The sequence below is a fragment of the Aotus nancymaae genome, unplaced genomic scaffold (genome assembly GCF_030222135.1).
Source record: "Aotus nancymaae isolate 86718 unplaced genomic scaffold, 86718_ANA_hifiasm-v0.15.2.pri h1tg000018l, whole genome shotgun sequence".
Classification (NCBI taxonomy): Eukaryota; Metazoa; Chordata; class Mammalia; order Primates; family Aotidae; genus Aotus; species Aotus nancymaae.
The window spans coordinates 5,265,360-5,285,686 of record NW_026988430.1 but is presented as its reverse complement, the minus strand read 5'-3'; the positions used below and the strand labels follow the sequence as shown (position 1 = coordinate 5,285,686).

Genomic DNA, 20,327 nt, shown 5'->3' with positions numbered 1-20,327 from the left:
GTGTGGTCAGGGGACACCGGGGGTGGTCCAAGCCACAGCCCTTTGCTCCGTACCCTGGTGGCGTTTCCAATCCTGAGGATTGCCATGAATCTTGGCTGGGGCTTGCCTTCTTGCTGGGAGAAGCCAGGGGTTGGAGCCTTTCAGCCAGACGCTGCTCTCAGACAGCAGAGGGGCAGGACACTCTGAATGCAGATGTGGTTCTGAGGGCGCCTTTCTCTTTGAATTCCTGTGGCGTTTAGAAGGAGGCCACGAGGCTTGGTGTCTCATTATGCATGGCCGAATGCTGGCTGCCTAGAGTGCCATCTCCAATACTAATAATGAGGCCAGGTCGCGCATGAAGCTGGTGTTGACGGCACAGCCATGAACCTCCCATGGAATTTCTGTTACCGCCGGGTGAAGTAAGCAGCGCAGATTAGATGATAGACTTTTAATGGCTGATAAAGCCTCAGATTGGCTGGGTTAAGGAGGGGGATGTGTGTGTGCAACGTTTTTCTCTTCACAGTCAGGTAGCTGGGCCGAGCTGGGACTGAGTCTGCTTTTGATCTCTAATTCTATACTCTGCTCACAGCAGAGTGCAACTAACTGTATTCTGAATTCTTTCCGCAAAGATTGTCTTATCCGTCCTTGGTATTTCCTGTCATCTGTCCATTTATTCATTTCTTCCTCTATCTTGTTCCATAAATGAATTGAGGATGCTTACAAGAATATGTTATCTCTCTCTGTATTTTATTTATGTAAGAAATACGAAGGCTGGGTGTGGTGGTTCATGCCCATAATCCCAGCACTTTTGGAAGCCGGGGCGAGAGGATCACTTGAGCCCATGAGTTCAAGACCAGCCCAGGCAATATGGTGAGACCCTGTCTCTGGGAGAAAAAAAAAAGTCTTTGAGAAGAAATATAAAAAAGAAATATAAAAAGATGTGTTTATGGCTGGGCACGGTGGCTCACGCCCATGATTTTAGCACTTTGGGAGGCCAGGCAGGCAGAGAACTCAGTCCAGGAGTTTCAGCCAAACCTGGGCAACATAGTGAGACTCTGTCTCTATTTTTAAAAAACATATTTATAATATATCTACATCTCTAAAAGATATATTCATAGTAGAAAGTTAAAGTAGGTATTCCATACCGGACCTATGTGTAGATATTTTATATATGCAGGTATGTCTCCCTATATGTCTATACATATATGTGTGTATGTATCTGTACATGTAACTAAATAGAAATCATAAAAATAAGATGGAGAAAAACTGATTAGCCAGAAGGTTGAGACCGGGGGAGAGCCAGATGACCCACCTCCCCAGGCCACCGAGCTGTGTACACTTTGCTGTATTTGAGCTCTGAGCTAATGAGCAGTCAAGGTAGGGAGATGAGAGTCGTCAACACGGTCCAGTGGCCCATGAGGAAAGGGTACCAGATGCTGAATGCTTGTGTAGGCAGTTAGACCTGGAGGAAATGTCATTTGTGGGCCCCTGGGTGACAAGGAAAAGACGTGGTAATGTGGCTCTCTGTCTTTTGCTGTCTCATGGCAGACACCGGCAGTCGAGCAGGATCGGGGCTGTTTCCCACCAGGCCCAGAGGCCGTCTAACTGCGCTTCCGTGCGGGGTGCTCCGGGCAGCCATCACCATGATTGAGTCTGCAGGCGAGACAGACCCACTTGTTCTCCAGCCGAGGGCTGCTGGCGGGCTCAGCCAGGCCATGAGGGGTTCTGAGTGGAGATCCCCTCCAGTCCCAGCAAGCGGCTCTGCAAGGTGACAAACTGGGCACTGCAGGAGGCATGTGGGCTGGAAAACTCGCCTGGGTGCCAGTCGGAGGGGCCCCTCAGGGTGACAGGGGTGGGGATGTTGTGTCTGGAGGGACCCAGGGCACACACTCGGGATTCCGGCTTGTTAGTCACTCATTTGTTCCACATGTTTAGCAAACACCAGCTGTGTGCCTGGATAAGCGTGGCTGACTTGCTCTGCTCACCCTACTGGCCCCAGTTCAGTGTCACTTTCTCAGAGTCTCCTCCCCCAGCTCCTCCATCTGCGCTGACGCTCGCCTGCCACATCAGCCTACGCCTTTCTATCCCACCCTTTATCACAGCATGTCCTGACATAGTTATTTATGTTTATTTGCTTAGTGTTTTTTCTCTCCAAGTTGGGAGTTCCAGGGTGGCAGGGACAGTGTCTGTCTTGCTCATCATTGTGTCCCCAGTCCTAGCATGGGCTCTGGCACATAGTAGGTGCTCAGTTAATATTGGTGGAATGAATGAATAAAAGAATAAAGAGGACCGGGCTCTGTGGCTCATGCCTGTAATCCCAGCACTTTGGGAGGCCAAGGCAGATGGATCACTTGAAGTCAGGAGTTCGAGACCAGCCTGGCCAATGTGGTAAAACCCTGTCTCTGCTGAAAATACAAAAATTAGCCAGGTGTGGTGGTGCACACCTGTAGTGCCAGCTACTTCAGAGGCTGAGACATGAGAATCGCTTGAACCCGGGAGGTGGAGGTTGCAGTCAGCCAAGATTGCACCACTGCATTCCAGCCTGGGCAACACAGCAAGACTTGGTCTCAAAAATAAATATAAACAAAGAGGATAAAGAGGATGCAGAGATGAGCCAGGAGAAGATAAACACATAAACAGATACAGCATAGGCTCAGTGTGAGGGAAAGGGACAGGCGGGTGGGGAAGGGCCTGTAGGGTGGGAGAGGCTCTTCCAGGAGGATAGGGACGTCCAGAAAGGCCTCCTGGTGGGGACATGTGCTAGATCCAGAAGGATAAGTTGAGGGACGGCACCTGGGGCCCTGGGGATGTCAGGAGCAAAGGCAGAGGCCAGGGTTCATTTGGGGTGTTCCTGGGGTGGTGGTGGGGAGGAGTGGCCACCCAGGAAGGGCAGATCTGAGCCCGCTGGAGGAGCTCTGCACAGCAGGCCGACTGGGCAGGAAGGGGAGAAGCAGATATGAATGGAGCGCGGGCCGAGAGGGGCTTCAGGCAGGCAGAGCAGACAGAGAGGAGCACGGGGAGGCGGGCAGGCCCGAGTGTAGCCAGCAGTGGTGGAGGCAGTGTCCTGGGAGGGTGCACAGCCTTTACTCCCCGACATGATGTATATCCTGCCTCTCCCATGCCTGTCGGCCTTTGGGGACCGCCCTCTGGCAGGCCCTGGCCCCAGGACCCCACACCGCCCCAGCCATGCCAGCTGCCCTCCTACGGGCCCAGCCCAGCCTCCTGAAAGGCTTCATGCAGCCAGTTCGCCAGGTAGCACCACTGCCCACATATTACTAATGTTAAAACATGAATTTATCACATTTGTTGCATTTTATCTCAAACACAGCTTTTATGCTTTTATTTTGCAATTATAGGTTTATTTTCTTCGTTTCTGCCCTCTCGGACTTTTTAAGGTGTTTTCTGTCGCTTAGCTGGGGACTTTTAATTTCCTATTTATATTAATTTTCAGATTATTTCGTGTATGAGTCATTCAACTTATCCCTTTCCGGCTCCTTCTTTTGACTGTTACCTACCTGTGGATTTATTAAGCATTTCAGCACCTACATTCACATTCAGACTCAGCTGGTGACATTCTGACTGGAGGGTGAGGAGGTGCCGTGTCTGTCGGGGGAGATTTTCGTGGAAGGGGAGGAGGCGCCATGTTTGTGGGGTGAGATTTTGGTGGAGGGGGAGGAGGCGCCATGTCTGTGGGGTGAGATTTTGGTGGAGGGGGAGGAGGCGCCATGTCTGTGGGGTGAGATTTTGGTGGAGGGGGAGGAGGTGCCATGTTTGTGGGGTGAGATTTTGGTGGAAGGTGAGGAAGGGCTGTGGCCATGGGGCCTGGTGCCCGCAGTTAGTGGATCAGAGGATGGTGCCTGGTGGGTGGGTGCTAACGATGCACCCTCCGCCCTCGAGTTAGCACCAAAGGTTCTCGTGTCAGACGTGAGGCTTCCTTCCTGTGTTCTTTCTGGTTGCACTGGTGCCCTGAAGACCAGCAGACCTGAGGTGTTCAGAGGTGGGTGGATAATGGAGCCTGAATGGAAAGCCTGGGATATGAGTCAGGACTTGGGATACCCTAGGACAGAGTTAGAGGTCCCGGCAGATGTGAATGAGTGGTGAAGACTGAGGGAGCAGGTCACATGTGGTGACAGACAGGAGAGGCTGCCCTGCCATCCAGGGGCCGTTGGGGGAGCCCCCATGGAGAGGCTCCTTTGGGCCATGTAGCTGCTGTAGAGGAGCCAGGGTCAGCTCTGTGCCTGGAGGGAGAGCGGTGCTGGCCTGGGGTCTCTGGGCCCGACTGCTGCTGGCACGGGCCTCCCAAGGGGCAGCAGGAGCAGGAGTGGCGGCAGAAAGCTCACGACCAGCTCCTGCTGTGTCTGGGAAGACATCGGCACATCTGTTTACTGTGTGTGCTGCATGGTCACTCCCTCCCACACACTGCAGGTGACTTACTCAGGTCTCCTGATGGCAAATGACAAGCACCCAATTCAACCTAGCTTAAGCAAAATGGGGGCTCTGTGGGCCTGGCAAGCTGGGGATCAGAATAGCAGTTCAGGCATGGCTGGATCCAGCCATTGACGATGGGCATGGGATAATTCACCTTCAACTCTCAGCTCTGTTTAGCTGCACTTGCAGACAGGCTGTTTCTAGATGCAGCCAGACGGCTACTGGCCATCTCAAGCCCCAGACACTGGGTTTCTTTCTCAGGAACTCTGGCAAGACCCCAGGGAGGACATGTATGGCTTGGCCCAAGTCGCATGCCCTGAGCCAGTTACTCTGCCTAGGGGGCGGGGATATTCTAATTTATTATCCTCATCACATTCACCCAGGAAGAGGAGCAAGGAGGGACTGTGTCTCTTGCCCAGAAGGACTGGGCATGATTACTTTGATCTGAAGAGTGATTCTCAAAGAAAGGAAAGAATGCTGGGTAGACAAAACATATGCCCATTGTGTAAGGCCAGCAGAGCCCCCGGCCTTTGCTTTGCTAAAGGTGGTAGGTGCACAGCTGTGTGGACTCTGGAGCTCAGTGTGAGGGTGTAGAGTGTGTAGAGAGTGCCGTCTACACAGCTGTGTGGACTCTGGAGCTCAGTGTGAGGGTGTAGAGTGTGTAGAGGGTGCCGTCTACACAGCTGTGTGGACTCGAGCTCAGTGTGAGGGTGTAGAGTGTGTAGAGGGTGCCGTCTACACAGCTGTGTGGACTCTGGAGCTCAGTGTGAGGGTGTAGAGTGTGTAGAGGGTGCCGTCTACACAGCTGTGTGGACTCGAGCTCAGTGTGAGGGTGTAGAGTGTGTAGAGGGTGCCGTCTACACAGCTGTGTGGACTCTGGAGCTCAGTGTGAGGGTGTAGAGTGTGTAGAGGGTGCCGTCTACATGGGTGTCTGGACTCTGGAGCTCAGTGTGAGGGTGTAGAGTGTGTAGAGGGTGCCATCTACACAGCTGTGTGGACTCTGGAGGTGTGAGTGTGTAGTGTGTGTAGCGGGTGCCGTCTACACAGCTGTGTGGACTCTGGAGCTCAGTGTGAGGGTGTAGAGTGTGTAGAGGGTGCGATCTACACAGCTGTGTGGACTCTGGAGCTCAGTGTGAGGGTGTAGAGTGTGTAGAGGGTGCCGTCTACACAGCTGTGTGGACTCTGGAGGTGTGAGGGTGTAGAGTGTGTAGAGGGTGCCGTCTACACAGCTGTGTGGACTCTGGAGGTGTGAGGGTGTAGAGTGTGTAGAGGGTGCCGTCTACACAGCTGTCTGGACTCTGGGGCTCAGTGTGTGGGTGTATAGTCTGTAGAGGGTGCCGTCTACACGGCTGTCTGGACTCTGGAGCTCAGTGTGTGGGTGTAGAGTGTGTAGAGGGTGCTGTCTACACAACTGTCTGGACTCTGGGGCTCAGTGTGAGGGTGTAGAGTGTGTAAAGGGTGCTGGCTACATGGCTGTCTGGACTCCAGCTCAGTGTGAGGGTGTAGAGGGTGCTGTCTACACAGCTGTGTGGACTCTGGAGCTCAGTGTGAGGGTGTAGAGGGTGCTGTCTACACAGCTGTCTGGACTCTGGAGCTCAGTGTGAGGGTGTAGAGGGTGCTGTCTACACAGCTGTCTGGACTCTGGGGCTCAGTGTGAGGGTGTAGAGTGTGTAAAGGGTGCTGGCTACATGGCTGTCTGGACTCGAGCTCAGTGTGAGGGTGTAGAGGGTGCTGTCTACACAGCTGTCTGGACTCTGGAGCTCAGTGTGAGGGTGTAGAGGGTGCTGTCTACATAGCTGTCTGGACTCTGGGGCTCAGTGTGAGGGTGTAGAGTGTGTAAAGGGTGCTGTCTACATGGCTGTCTGGACTCTGGAGCTCAGTGTGGGTGTATAGGGTGCTGTCTACAGGGCTGTCTGGACTCTGGAGCTCAGTGTGGGTGTATAGGGTGCTGTCTACAGGGCTGTCTGGACTCTGGAGCTCAGTGTGAGGGTGTAGAGGGTGCTGTTTACACAGCTGTCTGGACTCTGGGGCTCTGCTGTCTGCACAGCACGGTGGCAGCCTCCTGCAGTTCTCAGCTGTATGGATGGCGAACACTCAGTCCTCTTCATACCTTGGTGACTGGTCCACCCTGCACCTTCCCATGGACATGGCCTTTCTGTGAGGTGACCTCTGGGTACAGGTGAAACTAGCCTGTCGCCGCCATGCCTGCCCCAGGGACTGACCGAGATCAGCTCCCGTCATGGACATGGTCTCTCACATGCCTTTGGCCTCTGGGCTGTGTGCACACATCTGGCTCTGACGCCCACGTTGGCCCCTGCCCTGCTGGGGCTCAAGTCTCTTTTCCAAATGCTTGACTTGGCTCAAGACTCAGCTTCAGTTGGTGTCCCCTGTGTTTTTGGACTTGGTCCTCCCGGCCTGTGGTCCTGCCAGGGGAAGGGGAGAGGGGTCAGACGGGACCCTGTGAAGGGTGGCGTCTCCCCTGCATTGCTTCTCAACGTGGAGCACATGAGCAGAACGAATGCCAGCTGATTTCCTGCACGCTGGGATGTGTGGTGCTGCACACTCAGAGACGGCTTCTAGCACATTCCACCCTTTTCTCTTTTTTTTTTTGCGACAGTCTCGCTCTTTTGCGTGGGCTGGAGTGTAATGGTGCAATATTGGCTCACTGCAACCTCCACCTCCCAGGTTCAGGCAAATCTCCTGCCTCAGCCTCCCAGGTAGCTAAGACTGCAGACACCCATGGCCATGCCCCAGTCATTTTTGGATTTTTGTTAGAGGCAGGTTTTGCCATGTTGGACAGGCTGGTCTCGAACTCCTGACCTCAAGTGATCTGCCTGCCTCAGCCTCCCAAAGTGCTGGGGTTACAGGTGTGAGCCACTATGCCTGGCCTACCAAGGAATTTTATTTTATTTTTCTAATTTTAAGACAAGGTCTCACTCTGTTACCTCAGCTGGAGTATGGTGGCTAGATCATGACTTACAGCAGCCTTAGACTCCTGGGCTCAAGCCATCCTCCCACCTCAGCCTCCTGAATGGTTGGGACTATAGATGTTTGCCACCACACGCGGCTAATTTTTGTATTTTTAGTAGAGATGGAGTTTCGCCATGTTGGCCAGGCTGGTCTCAAACTCTTGGCCTCAGGTGATCCACCCACCTCAGCCTCCCGAGTTGCTGAGGTTAGAGGCATGACACGCTTGGCCTCCTTCCACCCTTTCATATAACATATCAACACTTCTCAACATTTTTATGGCAGGATCTTTTCTTCAAATGAAATCTTACCTGATAGATGAAGGGGACACAAGCTGAGTTGCTCTGGGTTGGGTTGTAATAACCCACCTTGTTCCCAGCCCCTGCTTCTACCTGCAGAGTTCTGAGGAGACACTGGGCACCCCTGGCTCCTTGGAAGCCAGTATGAGAGCCTCTTGGTGATTATACCATCTGTCTGCCTCTCTCTCATTCATTTTCTCTCTGTCTCTCTCTGTAGCACCTGCTGTTATTCCCCGTGGGGATAGGTTACTGATGGTGGGTTTTTTGTTTTGTTTTGTTTTGTTTTTTGGCATCGAAACACCTTTTTTCCACCAGTAGCTTGTTTGCACTATGAAGGTCAGCGAGGAGCTCCTTGTCATCTTCCTTCTCTCTGCAGCAGATGTCAGGGCGTAAGCGCTCCCTGGCACATGAGGGTTGTTGCATTGCCCTTGCCCTCCAGAGGTGCCTCTTGGAAGCGGATTGTTGACAGCATCGGTCATTATCTGTGCTTGAGTTTGCCTTCTTCCTGAAGAGCCACACCCCAAAGGGGCCCCGCTCCCGGCCGCTGGGGCTTCGGGAAGTTATGAGATGTTGACGTCCCATGCACCACCCACCACTGACCGTAATGAATATTTTGGATACCTTTTCAGAAAATGTGCTCTTTCTAACCAAAAAATGCTTGACATGACATCTGTAAAAGCAGCCAGACGAACATTCCCTAAGAGGGCTGCCCTCTAAGAGGAAGCGTCCTGAATCCCTCAGTTTCAGGAGGCTGTGTCATGGGGCCCTGGGGGCCTTGCCAGGCTCGCATCCACGAGGAGAGTCCAGACCTTGGTTTGGCTCCAGCTGGGCCGCCTGCTGGCTGCCACTTATTGACAAGTCCAGTGATTCAGATCCTCCGGGAACACCTGGGTCTCCTGACACCGGTGGTGGGAGGACGGTGGCCTCCGCAGGTGGAGCCTTCTCTGGGTGAAGCCCCTTGTTCCCGGTAGGTGTTTCTGGGTCTCCCGGCTCCAGGGACATTGGAAGACGCCTCCTTGGTCTTCCCGGAGTCCGGGCGGTTCTGCAGGGGTTTTCCCAGAACTTTGCTCACTTCTGGGGAAAGGTTTGGTCTGTCTGGGGAGTCTGGTTAATCGTTGACTGGAAACCTGCTTTTCCAGGGCTGCGCTGGATCGTGCAGCTTCCATGGGAGAGGAGCCGGGGTTGCAGGACGGCCACGGGCCCCCGGGTGCCTCAGCTGCTGCTCTGCGTGGTCCTTTCAAACGCCCCAGTGGACGGAGATGGATTCGGGGGTGGAGATGGATTTGGGGGTGCGGGGCAGAGGGGTTGTGTGCTAGCAGCAGGTGGCCTGGGTCCTGCGGGGATGGGGCACGCCCTGAGCAGACTGGAGCCTGCTGCTGGGGAGCGCTTTGTATTGTGGGTCATGCCGCATGCAGGGACTGAGGCTCTGCTCCCTCCCCGGGATCCCACATTTGGTGACAAGTCCCCAGGTAACCGTTAGACGGGGCCCAAAGCCCAAGGGCCACAAAGAAGGCAAAAATAAAGTGCTGAGGCTGCGCGTTTCAGAGCGGGATGGGATTTGCAAGGGCTTTGAAGGCCGCTTGGCCAGCCGACCTGCTCAGGATGTCAGGGCTCCCTACACACAGGGGCAGTCTCAGGACCCACCCCCTCGAGGCGGGTGTACATTTACAAGCTGTGTACAGCTTGACCTCATCGGGATACAGACGAGCACTCAAACATGTTTTCACGGTTATTTATTTTCACGTGTATTAGAGAGCAACTTTGTTTTTTTCAGTTGCCTTCTATTTATGGCATATGGGATGGTTTTTCTATTTATGGTGGAGATACGAAGTTTCTGTTGGAAGTAACTTTGTTCATGTAAAAGAGTAGGTTGATTCAAAGGGAGATATTAAGTGAAGAGTCATCTGGGGGCCACATGGGGTTGGCAGGTGGCATGTGGATGTCTGAGTTTGGAAGTAGCATGCTGGAGGAATTCAGAGATGAGAAAAATAAAAAGCTCATGGCAGAGTCAGGCGGGGTGTGAGAGGAGTGGGACCCCACTGGGTGGAGGTAGGAGGGGAGTCTGTGCTTACAGGTCCAGAAGTGTGGGTACGATTCCTGGTGTAATCCACTTTGGTGTAGCAGGTGAGTCCTGTACGGAACAGAGGATGAGTTCAGACTGTGTTGTGCAGGACCATCAGGTGTGGCCTCTGAGCTTTTCAGGACGCAGTGGGAGCCATCGAGGATGGTTGAGGAGGGAAGTGTTTCTGGATAGTCATTGACGAGTCTTGTTTATTTGTAGTGGATACCAGGACTGGAGGCAGATGACCAGTCCAGGGCCCAAGTAAAGAGAGATTAAGAAGCCAAACTAGGGCCCAGGCCATCTCTCTCCAGCCTAGAGATGCTGGAGAGAGGCGGGTTGTAGGTGGGCGGGCTGACCCTTTGCCCTCTGTGGGGAGGCCGTGGGTGATGGGCAGCGGGGAAGGTCACAAGTTGTGCATGGAGTCCTGGAAGGGAGGGGTGTCTTCTCCTGGCTGCTGGGAGGAGGTGGTAAGAGCTACTTCCTGGAGTCTCATGGCCTAGCATGGAATGTTCTGGAATGTTCTCAGGGAAGTGGGTGTGGTCAGCTGAAGGAAGGTCCTCTCTGGGCCAGAGTTCTTGCAGGAGCAGGAGGAAGAAGGCTGCTGTTTCCTGCCCTGTGGTTTGGCCCAGATGGCCTTGGCTGACAGCCCCAGGCCAAGATTTAATTCATCATTGGGTCTGCGGGGGTGGGGGAGGGGGTGGGAGGGAAGGGTGGGGCACAGTTTTTTAAAACCCCCATTTCATCCTTTTAGTGTGGAGAAGTTCACCAGCATTCAGGGACCAGTTTAGTTTAAAAAACAGGTTTGGTTTTGTTTTTTAAGGGTCTGCTATGTACCACATACTGGGTTTGGAACTTTTTTTTTTTTTTGAGACGGAATCTCACTCTGTCGCCCAGGCTGGAGTGTAGTCGTGCAGTCTCGGCTCACTGCAACCTCCACTCCTGGGTTCAAGCAATTCTCCTGCCTCAGCCTCCCAAGTAGCTGGGACTACAGGGTGTGCCACCATGCCCGGCTAATTTTTGTATTTGTAGTAGAGACAGGCTTTTACCATGTTGGCCAGGATGGTCTCGATCTCGTGACCTGGTGATCTGCCTGCCTTGGCCTCCTGAAGCACTGGGATTACAGGTGTGAGCCACCGTGCCCAGCCTGGAACTTTTACTCTGTTATCACAATTCACTATGGACAAAACCTGTTGAGGAATGCATTATTCATTACTTCTGTTGTGCAAAGGAAGAAAGGAGTATAGGGAAATTTAACAAACCCCAAATTATACCACTGCTTAGCTTTGGAGTCCAGTTGCAAACTTACACCTCTGAAAGCGAGACTGTGTCTGTAGCAGTGAGACTGGACAGAACGTTTACCTTGGAGGAATTATCCCCTTTGTGCTCCTCTGTGTGGGCTCAGGGTGTCCCTACAGTGTTCTGGGTGCATCTGAACATGGGGGTGCTGCTGGAACTCGATGGCATTGCAGCGGGGATTGGGACTTACGATACAGATAAGGTGTCACAGAAATGTCAGCTACTGCTGCTGTTACTACGTAAAATTAGGGTTGCACAATCCTGGACTCGATTTTACTGGAAGACATTCTTGGAAGGATATCTCTTAGGGTGGAGGAGAAGCATTATTTTAATTCAACTGAATTAATGAATTCATTAATTTTTAACATTTAATTTTATTTAAAAGATTTTGTTATATAGATAGGGTCTTGCTACGTTGCCCAGGTTGGTCTCAAACTCCTGACCTCAAGCAATCATCCCACCTCAGCCTCCCAAAGAGTTGGGATTAGAGGTGTGGTCCACTGTGCCCAGTCACTGTAAGTTTTAAGATAATCATACGGGGGGATAGAATGTGAATTTAACCTTAGAGCCATTTTGAGTTTGGGCTGGTGATTTCTGCACATACTCCTGGCCCCTGGATGTTGGGAGATGTGGGTGAAATGGGGAAGGGCAGGATCTGTTCACTTTCTTTTCTCAGCCTTACTTCAGTGAAAGCTGGAGGTGCACTTTGCAATATCTTTTACGATTTTTATTTATTATACATTAAGTTCTGGGGTACATGTGCAGAACCTGCAGGTTTGTTACATAGTTATACATGTGCCATGTAGGTTTGCTGCATCTATCACCCCATCATCCACATTAGGTATTTCTCCTAATGTTAGCCCTCCCCTAGCCCCCCACCCCCTGCTGTCCCTCACCTAGCCCCCCACCCCCTGCTGTCCCTCCCCTAGCTCCCCACTCCCCGCCAGGCCTCGGTGTGTGCTATTCCCCTCCCTGTGTCCATGCGTTCTCATTGTTCAACACCCACTTATGAGTGAGAACATGTGGTGTTTGGTTTTCTGTTCCTGTGTCAGTTTGCTGAGACTGGTGGTTTCCAGCTTTATCCATGTCCCAGCAAATGACATGAACTCATCTTTTTTTTCAGGCTGCATAGTATTCCATGGTGTATATATGCCACATTTTCTCTATGCACTCTATCGTTGATGGGCATTTGGGTTGGTTCCAAGTCTTTGCTATTGTGAACAGTGCCACAATGAACATATGTGTGCATGTGTCTTTATAATAGAATGATTTATAATCCTTTGGGTATATACCCAGTAATGGGATTGCTGGGTCAAATGGTATTTCTATTTCTAGATCTTTCAGGAATCGCCACACTGTCTTCCACAATGATCGAACTAATTTACACTCCCACCAACCGTGTAAAAGTGTTTCTGTTTCTTCACATCCTCTCCAGCATCTGTCGTCTCCAGATTTTTTAATGATCGCCATTCTAACTGGTGTGAGATGATATCTCAATGTGGTTTTGATTTGCATTTCTCTAATGACCAGTGATGATGAGCTTTTTTTCATATGTTTGTGGGCTGCATAAATGTCGTCTTTAGAGAAGTGTCTGTTCGTATCCTTTGCCCACTTTTTGATGGGGTTGTTTTTTTCTTGTAAATTTGTTTAAGTTCTTTGTAGATTCTGGATATTAGCCCTTTGTCAGATGGGTAAATTGCAAAAATTTTTTCTCATTCTGTTGGTTTCTGGTTCACTCTAATGATAGTTTCTTTTGCTGTGCAGAAGCTCTTTAGTTTAATTAGATCCCATATGTCTATTTTGGCTTTTGTTCCCATTGCTTTTAGTGTTTTAGTCATGAAGTCCTTGCCCATGCGTATGTCCTAAATGCTACTGCCTAGGTTTTCTTCTATGGCGTTTATGGTGTTAGGTCTTATGTTTAGGTCTTTAATACATCTGGAGTTAATTTTTGTATAAGGTGTAAGGAAGGGATGCAGTTTCAGCTTTCTACGTATGGCTAGTTTTCCCAACACCATTTATTAAATGGGGAATCCTTTCCCCATTGCTTGTTTTTGTTGTTTGTCAAAGATCAGATGGTTGTAGATGGGTGATGTTATTTCTGAGGCCTCCGTTCTGTTCCATTGGTCTATATCTGTGTTTTGGTACCAGTACCATGCTGTTTTGATTACTGTAGCTTTGTAGTATAGTTTGGTCAGGTTGATGCCTCCAGCTTTTTTTTTTTTTTTTTTGCTTAGGATTGTCTTGGCTACGTGGGCTCTTTTTTGGTTCCATATGAAGTTTAAGGTGTTTTTTTCCAATTCTGTGAAGAAACTCAGTGGTAGCTTGATGGGGATAGCTTTGAATCTATAAATTACTTTGGGCACTTTGCTATTTCTACACCTTCAGAGTTCCCAGCTCTGCCCAAGTTGGTGTCAGCGGGCTGTGACCTTAGAGCAGTCACTAATCTGCCCAGGCCAGTTTCCCTCCTGCCCAGCTACCCTAGTTCTTGGGGTGAGCTTCCTCTTCCTTTCTGGTGCTTCTGGGAGGACAGTTCTCTCCCTGGAATGCTGCTGTCTGCCTGCCAAGTCCCTCCTTCTCCACTGAAGCCCCGCACCACACTCTCCTCTTGGAAGCCGTCTGGACTGATCTCCGTTCGCCTTCTCTCCACTCCCAATGCCCTTCGTATGGCCCCAGCATTCATTGGGGCCACCATCTGATTCATTTGGATTCATCTCATGCACTGTGCAGTGTGCACTGGCTCTTCAGAGCCAGCACAATGGAGGTGGCCCTTCTCCTGCTGAACCTTCCAGAGACTAATAAGCAAACAAAGAAATAGGCACAGATTCCAGCTATGATGCATGTGATGAAGAAAAAGAATTGGGCCTCGTCTTTGTGGACCGTTCAGTCTTCTGCACTCCCAATGGAGGGCCACATGGTGGGGAGGGAGGCCATGAGGTGGGGATGGAGGTAGTGAGTATGGGTGTGGGAGGTCTGGGTCTGGGGTCATGAGTGTGGATGTGGGAGGTCTGGGTCTGGGGTCATGAATGTGGATGTGGGAGGTCTGGGTCTGGGGTTGTGAGTGTGGATGTGGGGAGGTCTGGGTCTGGGGTAGTCAGTGTGGATGTGGGACGTCTGGGTCTGGGGTTATGAGTGTGGGTGTGGGAGGTCTGGGTCTGGGGTTGTGAGTGTGGGTGTGCGGAGGTCTGGATCTGGGGTTGTGAGTGTGGGTGTGCGGAGGTCTGGATCTGGGGTTGTGAGTGTGGATGTGGGAGGTCTGGGTCTGGGGTTGTGAGTGTGGATGTGGGAAGTCTGGATCTGGGGTTGTGAGTGTGGATATGAGGAGGTCTGGGTCTGGGGTTGTGAGTGTGGGTATGGGGGCGCCTGGGTCTGGGCACAAGCTATGATGCCAAGTGTTTCCGCTTGTTTGAAGACAGGTTTTGGAAGGCAATGCAGAGCCTGCAGTTTGCCATAAACTCCCAGATGGGGACCCTGGGCTTGATTTGGAGGTGTCTGGGTGGAACGGGGCCTTTGGAGAGTCTGTCTGGTGTCAGGATTGGCCGGGTCTGAGCTGAGGAGCCTGGAGCCATGGGGACACCTTAGGGCTGTGGGGTGACTGGGAGGTCTGGGTGATCACCTGGTTCGGGCTGTGGGTATGGTGGGCAGCAGGGCTGTCTTCGGGAATGCCCCAGGCCTCAGACAGCAGTTCCTTTGTGTCTCTGTGCTCTTCAGGTCTAGGGTGGGGCCAAAGGGGCACTGGAGGCTGCTGACCGAGGCCTCACAGGCCCTGCCCCTCTATCCTGGCTCCTGCCTGCTCTCGGAATCCTGCCCTTCTCCTCTGCAGCACCCTCTAGGCCGCCCCGGCCCAGTTCTTCTTGGAACTCCTGTGTGGCCAATCACTGCACGACTGAGTTTCTGGGAACTCCTTGGATGCTGCGCTCCCAGCTGCTGGGTGCATGGCAGGTGCTTGGAGAATACCCCCGGGTTGTTGCTGTCATTAGGCACCACGCCTGCAGCTGGGGTGCCTGGGAGGCAGAGGGGAATGGAAAGCACCTGGGCTCAGCCCAGCTCGGCTGGGCCAAACAGGGCACGTGGTGCCAGCTTTTGGGGCCTTGAGCAGGTGGCTGCACCTCTCAAGCTGGTTTCTTCTCTTTGCTTCTGGAAGGAGTGATGCTCGCCTCATCCTCTTGGGCTTGTGATGATTCCAGTTGGTCAACCAGTGGCGGGCACCCAGCAGGCAGGCAGCACCCATGAAGGTGGCTTCTTCCTCTCCTGGTTTGGGAGTGCAGGGTCAGGCTGAGCAAGTGCAGGGACATTTGTTAATTTGTGAGCTCCTCCTAGAAGCCCTGAAAACTCCCAGCTCAGTGCCAGGGGTTCTGTCTGCGCCTTTCCCCTGCCTGTCTTCTCTGTACCAGGCTGTGTTCTGGGGCGGCCCCCCATGTTGGCTGAGCCCTCAGCCGGCCCCTTTATGGGCACCCCCACTTGTTTGGGGTCTTAGCCTCTGCCAGGAGAATGGGGAGTGTGCAGAGACTTGGACAGCTGGTTCCCAGGAAGGCCAGTGCCTCACCCTGGAGTTGCAACAGAGAAACGTCTGTTTGTGTTTCCGTGTGCAAAAGGGGACAGCTGGCCCACAGATAGCTGGTGAGGTCAGCCGGGGATTGCCTTGGCTACCAGCTGTAAGCAAACCCTGGCTCCGGTGAGGTGGGTGGAGAAAGGATGGAGGAGAGCCTGGCAGGGCCTGTGGAGAGCCACCTGGGGCTGGAGCCTGGGCTGGGCCTCATGGAGGCCACTGGGGGAGGCAGCGGTACGGGAGGCTGCCCCTGGGACTTGGAGCACTGCTCGTACACCCGAGGCCTGGGACTTCTCCCAGCAGGTGAGGAGGGGTGGGCCTTCTTTCCCCAGAAGCTTCTCTGCCTCATGGAGAGGTTTCTTCTGGGCTCCTTCAACAAGCAGCTCCCAGGTGGGAGCTGAAATCAGGTTTCCTCTGCAAAGATTCCGCCTGCCTGGGACTTTCCAGACCCACATAAATCGCGTAAATGGAAGCAGGCCTGCATCTCTGCATTATAAGACAAATAGTATTAACGCTGGACACGGCTCATCCCAAGCCGGGTGCCTGGCAGCCCTGGGAGGACTTGGGCGTTTTCTGAGCAGAGACCCCAGGGGCCACAGGTGCCTATGTGTTATTCTGGTCACCTTTGCACTAAGTTAGAATTCCATTTCCTCTTTTTTTTCTGTGTGTGTGCGCGTGTGTGTGTGGTAACCCTGTAAGTTTTTTTTTTTTTTTTTGAGACGGGGTCTTGCTCTGTTATCCAGGCTGGAGTGCAGTGGTGCCATCATGGCTCCCTGCAGCCTCCATCTCCTGGGCTCAAGTGATCCTTCTGCCTCAGCCTCCTGAGTAGCTGGAACTACAGTTGTGTGCCGCCACACCCAGCTAAATTTTTTAATTATTTTGTAGAGATGGGGTCTTGCTATGTTGCCCAGGCTGGTCTTGAACTCCTGGGCTCAAACAATCCTCCCACCTCAGCTTCCCAAAGTGCTAGGATACAGGTGTGAGCCTCTGCGCCCAGCCAGGTTACTGTGCTGTTGCTGCCGTCAGCTCTGTGATTGCCTTGATACAAGAGTTCTGCCTGCCCTGTGTCAGGCCTTTCAGAAAAGACACAAGCAAGCTGTGTCTCTGGGGACATGTCGGCAGAGCTGTGGCTGTTAAATCCGAGGGCTGGCACTTGAGATGCTGGGGGAGAAGTAGGTGATTTCACATCTCGTTTGGATTGGAGGCTTTGCAGAGCATTTCTGCTTGAGACTGAGAGAACAGTATCAGTTAGATGAAGAGACGGGCAGGGATTTGGGGGCCACTGGAGCGGGAGGTTTTGGTCATTAAAGATGTCCAAGGATTTACTTTCCTAGGCTAAAAAAGATCCACAGGAGTGAGTGACACTTCCTACATGGGCCCCACATGAGGCCATGTGAGGGTACAAAGAAAAACACCCCTGCCCGGGCAGTGAGACGGAGCTGCTGGGCGTGGGCCTGGTGCCTCGTCAACACCCAGCGCGTGTGCTTTGGAGGGGTCCGGGTGGCATGGGCCCAGGGTTGCTGCTTCTCAAGGTCACAGACAAGCGAGGCTGCAGGAGTCTTAGCAGGGGCTGGGGGTCCTCAGAGAGCCCATGTGTGGCGGGGAGAAAGGAGCAGTTTCAGAAGTGATGACCTGACACTGTTGGCCCTTGAATTCCAGACCAGCGAGGCGGGGCGTTATTCTGTGAGGCACTTTTTGAAACAAAATATTACTGGCAGGCTGGGTGTGGTGGGGCACTCCTGTAGTCCCAGCTACTTGGGAGGCCAAGGCAGGAAGATCATTTGAGCCCAGGAGTTCAAGACCAGCCTGGACAACAGAGCGAGACCCTGTCTCTACCAAAAATTAAAACGTTCACCAGGTGTGATGGCACAAGCCTGTAGTCCTAGCGACCTGAGAGGCTGATGCAAGGGTCACTTGAGCCCAGGAAGGAGTTGGAGGCTGCAGAGAGCTGTGATAGCACCACTGCACTCCAGCCTGGGCAACAGAGCAAGACCCTGTCTCAAAAAACCTTATTGGTGCATAGTGGATGTACATAGTTCTAGTGAATGTCAGACTCTTCGATGGTTAACATTAGTTCCTGAAGGTGCACTGGACACCCACCATGTCTGGGCATTGGGGTAACAGGGGAAGACCCCCTGGGAGGCCGGCAGAGTGAAATGCTGATGGGAGGGAAGTGGGTTCCATCTGAATGGGAGCCAGATGGGAGGAGCCAGAGAATCCCCAGGGGAGGTGGTGCTGGGCTCTGGCCATCCAGGTGAGAGGGTGCAGGAGGCGAGGCTGGGCCACTGGGATGCGTCAAGGTCCTGGTGGCCAGAGCTGCAGTTGTGCAGAGGGTGAGGTGGCTGCAGAGCGGAAGGGTGGTCTGTGCCAGGTCATCCCTGGCCTGGAGGGCAGCTCGGGCTTTTCTCCTTAGTAGTGGGAGCCACTGAAGGTTTTTGAGCAGCAGACTCATACAGCCCAACCTAGGCTGTTAGGGTGACCTCTGGCTGCACATGACGGCTCGAGGGGGAGCCCCAGCAGGTTCCGAGGCAGGTGAGCTGGGAGGAGGGACCATCCCGAGCAGGCAGACCTGGCAGGTGCCCGGGACATGGCGTTTGGTAGATGTATGTCAAGACACTGGCTTCCCTGGGCTCTGGCTTCAACTCTGGAATCCACTCTCGCCCGCGTGGTGCGTGATCAGCCTGCACATCTTCCAGCAAGTGGCTCCCTTGGGTTCAGACAGGCCTTTGAGTCTCTGTCTCTGAGTCTTGTATCCTCCCGGCAGCCTGACAGGTGGAGGAGATGTTGATGTCTGGCTCACTTTATCTCGCTGTTCTCGTGTTTCCCGTATCGTAGTAACAGAGCAGATGTCAGCGCCGTTGCTAAGGGTTCCCTGGGATGTTAATTCCCTGGTGTTGAGTGGAGGGCCCCCGCACGGTGTCCTCGAGGTCTGGGGAGCACTGGCTTGGTGGCAGGTACTCTTTCACATTTGTTCTGGCTGCTTTTCCTTCCTTTAAACCCCATCTCCCTCCATGCTGGTCTCCCTGGCCTAAACACAGTGCCACACCTGGGGATGGCAAACTCGGCAGCCGCAAATGTGCAGCTGCTCTCCTTCCACGCCCGGGACAGACCCAACAGACGGATCACAGCGTCCCTTCCTACAGAGGCTGGGGCGGGCCCCAACCCCTTTTCCATCCAGCCCTCTGGACACCAGCTCAGATTTGGCACTTGGGATGAAGCCTCTCTTCCAGCCCTGCAGAGGCCACCTGCGACACCTCCTGGCCCTCCCGGCCCTCTCTGCGGGCACTTCCTCTGGCACCTGGGAGTGGAGGGGAAGGGAGGGGTGGGTTTTGCTTGCCTCTCCTGTCTCCTGTTTGCCTCCCTTGTCTGGTCTTTTGGCCTTTCCACCACAAGTGGAAAATCAAACTCTGAATAGTTCTGGAAAGGGGTTTGTCTGGACACTGAGGTCAGGCTTGGGATTTTATCTGCCAGTTGCCATTTGTGTGGGTTAGATATTGCTATGATAACATGCATGACAGGCACACCTACCCAAACATGGGGGCTTACGACCGCCGTTTATTACCCCTCCCAAGTTCATGGCCAGCCGGGATGTTCTGCCACTCTTGGCCGGGCCATGCGTTTCATTCTCAGCATGGTGGTTCCGTGGTCAGAGGACACCCACTGCCCCTCGCGTGGAAGACATACCTGGGCCCTCTCTCTGCGGCTGACAGGACCTGGCGTCCTGCAGCTCTGGTGGTGTATTGGCTTTGTGTGTGGGCACCCCTCCCCGGCACAGCGGCCTCCTCCAGCCCTGTGTCCGCCGTCTCTTTCCCACCGTTCTCCCTGATCGTTTGTTCTCCTCGTAGAGATGGTCTGTTCTGGACGCCTGCACCCTCGTACCTGGGCTTTCTTTGTCACAGGTGCTTGGGGGTCACAGTGTGGCCATGCTCCTGTGAATGTGTTTCTCTGGGGGTCTCTCATGGGGTCATGCTCGTGACTTCAAGGCAGACCCCAGCCAAGCAAATCCGCTGGTCTCAGGAGCTGGGGTCTGCTGGCCACTCTCACCATGGGTCAAACCCCGGGCTGGATGAAAGCATGCTCATTTGTGCCAGACCCTAGGGAGTCCAAAGACCCAGTTCTATCATGAACATGTCCTTGAAATAAGATGAAGGAGGTGAAAGTGCCAGGGCGTGAGGTTGGGAGCCATCACGGCCCTGGGGAGAAGGAGCCGCCCCTGCTGGGGTGGTGGCTTTGTCCCCGTCCCACCGAGGTGGCGGGTTGGAGGCTCCGTGGGCATTTGCCCGGCTTCTCTAAGGGCAGGTGGTTTTGCTCTCAGACGTGATTTTCAAAGTGTGATACGTGTTAGAGACAGACAGGGCAGGCGGCTGGCGTTTCTTACACTGTGCTGCGGCCGTTGTGAGTTTTGGAAGGTCATGGTCAAGCAGCAGTTTTCCTGAAGTGACGACTATCTGTGCTGCTTTCTAGCGCTTACGGGAGTGAGCTCCAAGTTTCCGGGACCCGCATTCGCAGTTGGGGTGGAGAAGAGCATTCTGCTGGAGGGGCACCACGTGACCAGCCCCAGCCACGGGGTAACTCAGGGCCCTACAGCCAGTGCTGGCTTTACCTGCCTCTGAGCCCACGCAGGCTGTGAAGGAGACAGACGCCTTCAAGGAGATGCAATTATCTGTTTGCAAAGAAAAGGCCCTTGTTTTTTTTTTTTTTTTGCGAATAGAGGATCGTCTACATTATTGAAACCATCTAATTGGAGATC

General features: G+C 53.2%; 1 protein-coding gene across 7 annotated transcripts in view; it reads left to right on the top strand.

Moving 5' to 3' along the window:
- Positions 1-8,551: 8,551 nt before the first annotated feature.
- The window catches only part of RPH3AL (rabphilin 3A like (without C2 domains)), a 128,546-nt gene continuing 116,770 nt past the window's right edge, over positions 8,552-20,327 (top strand). For all 7 annotated transcript variants that reach the window (XR_002477938.2, XM_021667272.2, XM_021667275.2 and 4 more), the window contains exon 1: positions 8,552-8,640. The gene's annotated coding sequence lies outside the window, so the exon portion shown is untranslated. The remainder of the gene's footprint in view (positions 8,641-20,327) is intronic.